We start from the raw sequence: 10,556 nt of genomic DNA, 5'->3' as shown, positions 1-10,556 counted from the left end.
AGGTGTTGGGGTCCATGACACAGATCTTTTAAACCTGCGTTAAGTGTTGTCTAGTTATACCGCCAGATACTCGGTCGTCATTGCCTTGTTCGAGCAGGGAGCACCACGGTGACTGCTGGAGTCACCGCCGTCGGCTATTCGTACGAACCACCGACGCGAGCAGGTGAGGTTGACACTTACTCCTTACGATCTAGGCGTCAATACCGACTAAAAACAATACTCTTTCCTCGGTATCCCTGGTCCCCACGCCATGGCCGCTAGGCATTTTATAGTGGGGGAGGGGGGGGGGGGGGGCTCCATGATCATCACCCATGGCTCTAGGTCTGGTATTAGCTTACGCGTTTATTTTCCTTTCGTCGACTTATCCCAGGACGATTGCCACTGTTGCAAGCTTTTCAGTCTTCCCTGGGTTCGAAGTTCAAGCGAAGTTGGGTCTTTTGGAATTTTTTGCTTCAGACTCATCCTTTCATCTGCAAGAAGCGCAATAGGAACCATACCCGGTATTATGTGCTGACTCTATAAAATGAGGCGAATTTCTGTCGGGATTTCTGTTTGTTCAGTGCGTCAGACCATATGGGCACCTCATACATAAACACTAGCGTAGTCACCGACGCTAATAGTTTTCTTCTGTTTTGCTTGGGACCTCCGACATTAGGCATGAGTCGGCATAGTTTAGCTGTCACTAAAGACGCTCTCGTTGCAGCTCTCTCTATCTATTCTTTGAACTTTAACCTATGGTTAATCATTACTCCTAGGTACTGTATAGCTGGTTGAGTTACATTTCACAGTTACCAACATTGAGTGTGATGGTCTCCGCAACTCTCCAGCCCGTAATAAGCACTACCTCCGTCTTCTGCTCAGCCAGTTCTAGTCCGACTGAGTTCACCCACAGGGTGATCATTTGGAAAGATCTTTCAAATGCCCATTTCATTTCTTCTAAGTATTTCGCTACTATCACGACTGCTAGATCATCAGCGAATGCGACGAGTTTAATTTCACTGGGTAGGTTCTTCTTTAGAAGTCCATCGTGCATAACATTCCATGAAATTGACCCTAGGACTGAACTCTGTGGGACGCCTCCACTGACTTTATACTCTTCTGTCCCGAATTGCGTGGTGTATATCAGGACCCTATCAGAGAAGTAACCAGAGACTATTTTGCGCAGGTATAGAGGTACTTTCAATGAGCTAAGTGCTTCCCTGATAACCTTCCATTTCGCTAAGTTAAAGGCGTTTTTAATGTCTAAGATGGTAACAAGGCAGTATTTCATGGAGCCTCTCTTCCATCTTTTCCCAGACACTGCTAGTTTTGCTATATCGACTACTTGCTCTATAGCATCTAGCGTATACCGGCATTTTTTGATCCCATACGTGAGTTGGCTAGGCGGGGTTCAACTGCTGCTTCGATCCAGTTGTGGATAACGCCTTCTAGAATCTTCCCAGCTGTATCCAGCATACAGAGAGGCCAGTGTGACGATGGCTCGTCTGGTGGCTTCTTACCTTCAGAGAGAAGTACCAGTCTCTGTCGTTTCCACAAGGTAGGAAAAGTGCCTTCCAGGAAGCAGCTGTTGTAGGTCTCGAAGAACGCTCATGGTGTTGCGATTATAGCTTATTTAAGAGCTACGTTGGGGATCCCATCCGGTCCCTGAGCTCTGTTGTTTCCAACCCTACCGCATGCTACTTTTAGCTCCTTCTTTGTAATAGGTGGGATCTCTTCTGGTCTCTTAATCCCTAGTTAAATGGAGGATTTTAGTTGTGTGGGAAACAGGGCACTTACAATTCTTCCTAGTAGAATAGGACAAGTAGACGTCGTTTTCTTTTCTCAGTTGTTTAACTACAATTTGGTACGGCTTGCCCCATGGGTCCTTTTCCACCTCTTCCAACAATATTGAACGTGGGTTTATCGCCTGTGTTAAGTAAGGCGACGTCCAACAGTGACATCGCTTCCAGAAGCTGGCAACTTCTAGTGTTAGTAGCTTTACTACCCCAGTCCACTGCCCAAGCGTTAAAATCTCCAGCTATAGCTACAGGGGAGCACATTCTGGCATTCTCCACTAATTTGGCCAGAAACTCAGCAAACTCTTCGTGTGTTAGCCTAGGTGGTGCATAGCAACTGTAGAAATGTATTCCATTAAATTTGGCTCTTACAAATCCAGAACAATTATTTTGATTACCCTGGAGAGGTTTAGTGCCACATGCCCAGATGACAGCTTTTCCTTCCTTATCGGTGATCCAGTTTAGGCCACTGATGTGCTTATAGGGTTCCGAAATTAGTACTATGTCTAATTTTAGCTCCCGTACAGTCTGCATGAGTAGGTCTTGGGCAACCTCACAACGATTAAGATTAATTTGTAGTACCTTGATCATTTTTGAGGCTGTCTTAACACCAGAAGTGCTTTTTTAAATACAGAGCAATAACCACAGCCTGCAATGTGAGCACAGTCTTCAGTATTCCCAATGTCAACACAGTGGACACATCGGGCTTCCTTACCGCACTCTTTTGGCTTTGTGGCCTATTTCTCCACATTTGACGCAGCTCTTCGATCTGTCATTTTTGTTGCTGCATTTGTTTGCAACGTGACCATAGTGCCAGCATCTAAAGCATTTTATAGGCCTTTGAATAGCTCTTATTCTACAATTGACCCAGCCTATCTTAATCTTTTGCTTTGCCGCTCTGTTAAGGTTCTGGCCAATCCTGCTTCTATTCTAATAGAAGCCGTAAGTGTTCCTCCGTATGCTTTGCGAAGGGACTTGACACAGTCTTCAAAAATATGGCTTCCTCCACCAGTTATTTTCTTTAGGGCTTCTACAATTTCAGACACCGTTGTTGTTTCGTCAAGGTCCTTAATCTCTAATTCCTGTTCAGGTACTTTGCATACCACCGTAGCATCTTTTCTAAGTACTGTAGAGATAGTGTTTCTTATCTCCTGCGTTTTATCCTTTTGATTTTTCGCTAGGATTAGAAGCATATCGCCTGTAGAAGTTCTTCTAATTTTGTCCACACATTTGCCTATATGATCCGCGGAAGCACCTTTCTTAACCCGTTTAAGGATCTCGGCGTACTGATCCTTCTGGCTTGGGCGAATGATAAGAGCACTAGGACGCGTTACTACTTTTTTCTTGAGTTGCTTCTTTTTTTTACCTCTTTCCACTCTGAATGATCGTGCGAAAGAAGCGATTTTGGCTTCAGTTCAGGCCTTATCGTAACTGCCAAGTCCGTTGTATTGTTATATTAGTTTTCCGCAGTTTCGGTGCCTGGCTAATCTCTAGGGGTGAAGAGCGCTCCGTCCTTTTGACTTTCCGCGCTTTTCGACTCTTCGGTGTTGCCGATTTGGAATCTACTTCAATTTCTGAGTCATTTACAGTCGTGTTCGAATACATTCTGTAAAGAGACGGTGAGGTTTGCACTTCTCCTACAGATGTGAATGCGTTTGATTTCCCGACATTTTCAATTTCCCTGGTGATCCTTTTAAACGAACTGCCTAGCGTTGCCACATGTTTGCGGATCTCTCCATGAACGTTTAGTTTACCCTTTATGTACTCCGCCAGGGTAGTGATTGTGTTTTCGTAGAGCTCCAGTGCCTTCTTCAACTCCATGATACTTTCATTAGTGTTTGTTTGTTTTTTACTTGATTTATCCATATTGTTCCCACGAGAACCTAGGGAAATATGCAGTCCGCTTCGGCAGAGCCCCGGTTACCGAAGTAAGGCCACTTAAGTACGCCTGAGGTGGGACCTGGTACCCTCAGGGGAGCGCTTGCGACGACAATACCCTGTCGCCTTCCAGTCCTGGGCACGCTAGACCACTGACATCGGGTTGTGTTTTGTCCGCGAGGGCTATTTTATTTCACCCCTACCCTGTTTCGCATATTGCGACTCTCGGGCATTCCCCTATCTGCAACCCTTGGGACGCGCCACGTAGCAGTACACCTCAGCCTGTGGGAATATGTAAGCATGTTTGTTTATATGTATATGTAGTAATGTATGTATTTGTATGTATGTATACTCTAAACTGCTCTCTCTTTCATACCTCTCATCTCCATCCATAGGTTGTCTGGTTGAGATCACCTCATGCGATAAGACCGCCTCTTGTTCCATACGAATCGTCGTTTTTTTTTCTCTATTTATTGTCACTGTGTTTACAAAAAAGTGTAAATATATGAATAAAAATATCGATTTTCCAGTATCGATACTTAAGTATATGTGTTTAAAAAATGACACGATAAGGTAGGCAATGGTCAAGGTCAAAAGTACTAGAATACAAAGAAGTCACATCCGGTATTAAGGTGCCGCGCCGTCCTGAGACCGGAACATGCGCTTGAGTCCGGACTACCGATTACCTAAGACAGGCATCATACAAAATATTTCGCAGCCGTTCGAAAATCAAGTCCTCGGCGTCAAATCCGGCTTGTGTATCTCAAGGCTCGTCAATACCCGATTATTCCAGACAGTTTGGTTGCTGGAATTTCTTCTGCCATTTCGACCCACCAAGTCGTGGTTCGACCCTCTTGGGCACTCTTAAGTCGGAATACTAATAGATGAGTGATAGCCTACGTGAAGGTACCCTCATGGGAGCCTTTGCCGAAGCGATCTATGAACTCTGCGGCCTCCCAATTTTTATATGTAGCGACCCAAGTCGATGCTTCTCTGTGAGCCTTCTAGCTTCGATACCTTAAAAGAGATCTGATGCTAAAAGCGCCTTCAGCGCGAGTCAAGAAAAAATATAAATTCAAAGAATTATCGATACAAAAGCATCGGAAAAAGCATCGAGTAAGAACTTGTATTGATTCGTATCGTTTCATTCTTACCTATACAGGGTGATTTCATTAAAAAAACAATATGAATTGAAATTCAAATAGTTCACATTTAAACATAATAGATAAGTACAATAGTATTATAGTGCAATTTGGATGACATGATGGATAAATTATTTTATAATAGAACCTTTAGCTATAATATTTATTAACACGTTCCATGCCACGTCAATTTATGTAGATTTTCCATTCAGGCGGCGCGGGGCGTATACGACCCACACTTTAAAATTTAAAATAAAAAAGTCGTTTAAGACGCATGCTTTACACTTTTTCAATACTGCAAAGCTATAATTAGCGGTAAAATGTTATAAATTTTAATATGCATTACGTACGCGAATACGTGAAGTTATCTTTATTCGACCTTTGTTTTTAAATGAGAACTGCAAAAGGCCTGAACGGAAAGTGCAGCGGGTGTCGTATACGCCCCGCATGGCATGGAATGTGTTGAGGTTTAATTAACATTTTATCATTCCAATTCGACAGTGCAATGCAGTATATGTATAATATGGCGTCACAAACAAACCAAAACTATTAAAAACATTATTTACAATGAAATATAATAAAAAAATTACAATAGAAATAGGATAATCGAAGATATATTTGTCGAAAGTAAATTTAGATGAATATTATAGATACGACTTCTTAATGTCGTTTTGAATTTTTAAATTTCGAAGCAAATGTTTTAAATTAAGAATGTTTTTAATAAAAAAAACTTTTCTGTTATAACTTTGGACATATATGTCTTTGAATATTAAACCTCTTGCTGATTATTAATAAAAAAAAATCAAATTTTCGATACAGAATTTTAATTTCGTTTTATCATACCATTTATTTTTTTGTTTCGCTTTTTTGTACCAGCAAAATTTAACTAAATTTCAATGGATACGTAATAGATGAAAATCTTTCACAGATTCTTATAGTGTCATTAAATGTCGTTAGCAAGGTAAGAAATTACTTACAATGGCTATCGTTTCATACGATAGTATATAGCCCGCTGCAATAAATAGACCTCCCCCCAGAAATACGGGGGGATATACTATAATCGCTACCCTTGGGAGGCGGGTTGGCGATCGCACTGTGAAATAAGATTTTTCCCCGGGAATCGAACCCATGAACGATCGCAAGAGTCTGTCTTATACCGCAGCACTACCACGACATTTACAACGTCTAAAAATAAAAATAAAATATTTGGTATATATTCAATATTTATACTGCTGTACTGTGCTGTCAATATTCCAGATCTATTATTATAAATTAATGTTAGTAGATATAAGTTTAATGGTGTAAAGTATGAATAAACTGATAAATTCTTTTATTAAGTGGTTTATTTTTTTTCAGTCCTTAAATTCACTTTTATTCAGTCTTGTCTGTACTGTAGTTACTGATGATGATGATTGTGACTAAATCTAGCAACTTAAAGCCTCGTTAGACTTTAAGAGACTGTCTCTTGGAGTTAAAAATAAAATTCGAGTGCAGAGAACAGACTTAATTTTATTTGCCGACACCCTGTATTCAATTGATTGTTATGGAAAGTATATTTTATATATATATAGTTTTAGTACCCATAGGTTTTTTTTAATAATAACACAAATTAGCTTAACAATTTTACATACTTTATTGCGTTGCAAGGTATTCGTCTTTCAAAACCTTTCACTCATAAACTACTCGAAAAGGTGCGACCGATCTATGTTCAAAAGCTAGTATATTAGCTACTAAATTACTCGCTACTCGACTAAACTACTAGCATAGTCCGAACTAGACTAACTTTTGACTTAATAGAATGCATATAGAAAGCATACATTTTCTCTTATTATTTTTTGTAGATATATATCTATATGTTAAAGAGACAGTAAGTTATTAACAATGAGGATACCAGCGTAAACCATTTAAGTCACCATCATGTCTGCAAATTGAGTCCCCCTGGAGATACGCCTCCTCCAGAAATTGCCAAATGATCAGTATTGCTATGCCTGCACCCAGTGACTCACCTCGATCTTTACTACTACTCACACAGGGTCCACCTTATCTTCGCCAGAACCTTCCGGCCACTGCCACCGATTGTACGAGGAATGCACGTAAACTTAATGTAACTCATTCACTGCCACTTAAAACGAGCAGTTCTTCGAGCTGCGTCTGTGTTATTTATTTTTCTACGGAACTTCTCCTTTCTGATTGTTTTAATAGTAAATAAGTTCAAAGGTTTCCTGGGAGCGTTAGTTCGAGTAATTAATTGTCATATTTTACTTAGATGACATGTCCATGTTCTGCTTCATGAAAGAATCACCTGTGACTAATAGAATCAGACGTTACCTCGCAGGAAGTCCATCCTAACTAAGAAAGGGACTAATATAGCTACTTACGCTATGCAGCAGTAGTCGTGCAAAAGTGCACCGCCCTCCAGCCCGCTGAAAAATTCGCGGTGAACAATGCGAAACACAACTACCGCCGTTAATCTACTCCACAAGTGTATCACCCCTCCACGGGGCATTCTCATAAAATTTTAGACCGACCAATGCTAAACACCAAGTCCATAAAAAGCATATAAATGGCGGGGCGGTGACGGACGGAGGTCACTCGCTTACTGACTACTGCATAGCGGAAGTAGCTATATATTGGTCCCTTTCTTAGTAAGGATGGACTTCTGCGAGGTAACGCTTGATTATATTAGACACAGGTGATTCTTTTATGAAGCATTTGCATAACATGGACAAAACGTCTAAGTCAAATATGGTAATTAATTACTCGAACTTAAGCTCCCAAGAAACCTCCAGATAGGAGTTCCTTTCTTAGTTAGAATCTCCTATATCAGGTATATTCTACAAGTGTCTCCCAACATGCGGCCCACACCCTACAGGGGGGCAATTTGATTGTTAAGGTGGCAATTGGATAGTATACTTGATACTAATTTAACCCTTTCACTTTAACATTATATTTATTACAAATTATATTTGTTACAAAGGGTGCCGTAAATATTTTTGAAAGGCTGAGGTGGCATGTAAAAGGTTGAAAAATACTGTTATACTATAGGTTGGTACAAAAAGAAATAATAAAACATTTATTCAATTAATTTATTTCACTATGTTTGGACATTGTTATGCTATAATTCGAACATGTGTAAATTAAAATAAATTATACAATAAATAATTCAAAAGACATTTTAATACTGTTATATAAATTAAATAAATCTCAAAATAATTTACGTAATGTTAATTAATAACAAAATAAAACATTCTACCTAAAATGACAAATGGAGTTGTTATTCCGGCTAAAGGCACTTTACATTCCTTACATCATAGCTAGCCATAAGAACTATGCTTTTGTACAACACACATTCGGCCTTGTTCAAATAATATAATAACATCATTACATTATTAAATCATTTAATAATAATCAGTAAATGAGTGGTATTTAATATATTAGAGGAACCGGAAAGTAATGTCGCTTTCTTAAGTTAAATTCACACGACTACACATTTAACAAGTTTTTATTTCTAATCAACAATATATTCACCTTTGTTATCAGCAACCTTTTGGAATCTAGTATACAAAATCAATGCCGGAGCGGTAAAATTAATCGGTTTTTCTGTATATATGTCGACAGAAGCGACATTACTTTCAGGTCCCCCCATATTTTAATATCATTGGTACTTTTCCGTTAGCCGGCAGCAAAGAACTGCTAAATATGTAATTCAACCACATTTCTTATAATCATATGGAAAAATATTGTTTCAAGCAATTTGCTCTATTTTTTGGATTTATTGAAAAATCACAAGTCTATCGTAAATAAAATGATAAAAAAGTCTCTTTTTATCAAAAGAAAAATACAGTGGAATATGCTATCAGAAACAGTTTTAAACAATAGTAAAATTTCATAGTAAATATTTAATTGATTTAAATTAAATTTGTTCCCGGCTAACGAAAAAGGTTCTAACATTATATCTCTTCGGAGATCATTCTTCATGATTTCTAATTTGTTTTGTGACATGATTTACGAACTATTATCACTACATTCATATTAAAGTTATTGTATCAATCATACCTTGCTGCAAATTTCATCAATTATCTTTAAGATTAGAAGACAAATAAAGGTGTTAATATTATTTTCCTTAATACCATTTGCTAAACCATTACGTGGCTTAACAAAGCATTTCTATTTTTGGAAGCCACATTATTTATTTTTAAATAAGATAATAAATATTTAGATGCGTTCGTTTTTAATCTGTCTAATTCTATAGGAACTACAATATGTCATTGTCAGCGACGCATCAATTAGGGGAATCCCACACAAAAGCGTTCTATATTTACATCAGGCGAAAGAGGGCGCTCTATAGTATTTTTCGCCTTGTGATTGGCTGTCTGTTTTTATAAGTTCAATATTGTTTTCATAGTTTTAAGAATTGGTTTTATTATGGGATAAGCTTGATCAATAAACACACACTTTTATTTTGGACTTCATGTTGTTCATCAAAAATTACTGGTCCTGGGAAGAATTTCACATTGGTTACCACGACTTGATCCAAAGTATAAATATATATATATTAACCAAGGTCACGTGGCTAGAAGTACTGTAGAGCGCTCTCTTTCATCCCAGGTGAATATAGTGCGCTCTGGCGTGTGACATCTCCTGTTCCGCCGACGTCGACATAGTGCCTAGCTCCTATATTTCTATTCAAAAAAGACCCGGGATGTCAATGCCAGACGATAATGTGATTGTGTCGACATATAAAACAGTTGTGAAGAGACTCCAACATAATATATAATATTTTTCAATAAAGTCTTAGCCCACGGGTGAGTAACCTTTTTAATCAACGGGACAATTTTTTTTTGGCGGGTCGCATATAACTTATCACATATTTTTAACAAACAGAATTTAAAAAATATAGTTAAAAGATTTCACGCTCAAATCTTAATGCAAAATATATAAACAAACAAGAATGGAACAGAAAAACGAAATTACTTGAAATTTGAAATGAAATATTTCACTCTTTTTTCGACACAAGCTGAATATAGACCGTAATTGATGAATGGTAATTTTTTATTGTTTCGTTTTAGTACGTACTACCATTTTATTATAATTAATTTAATAACAATATATTGATAAGAGATAATCGATAAAACAAATTTAATTTTAGAAATATCTGACGGGCCGCGCGTTGATCATCCCTGTCTTAGCCATTGTAAATCTTAATATTCGATCTATTTCGTTAACGTCAAAAAGATGCATAAATTATCATTTTCACAGATAAAAAATGTACATAAAAATCATATAATTTCAAATTGCGTAATAGAATTAACAAAATATATTTTTATGCACAAAACTTTAGATCTAAGGGTAAGAATGTTTGCTAATGGAATGAAATATAACAAAAGTTTGATTGTAGATAATAAATCAGAAACAGTATATTTTGCCCACAACAGCATTAGATACATGCATTTCCGTAAAAACTAAAAGTTACCTACATGCATTTTACAATATCCGTAAAAACTAAAAGGTACTTTTAATTAAGTATGTATTCCTCACTATATTTTTCTTCTTTTTAAAACTACTCTAATATTTCGAGTGCGAGGATAACAGGTTTACTATTTATTATATAAGATTAATTACCATATTTTACAATGTTTAAAATCATGTGACCTTGATCCATAATCAGAAATTCTGAAATGCAATACCATAGGTTTTATGTAACAGGTTTTACGTTATAAATAAAAGGTATTATTTACATTTAAAAAATGATTTTCAAACT

This window comes from Battus philenor, unplaced genomic scaffold (assembly GCF_028537555.1).
Source record: "Battus philenor isolate CCGP_79_NKW_IND1 unplaced genomic scaffold, ilBatPhil1.0.hap1 SCAF_23, whole genome shotgun sequence".
NCBI lineage: Eukaryota > Metazoa > Arthropoda > Insecta > Lepidoptera > Papilionidae > Battus > Battus philenor.
This window is presented reverse-complemented; position numbering follows the sequence as displayed.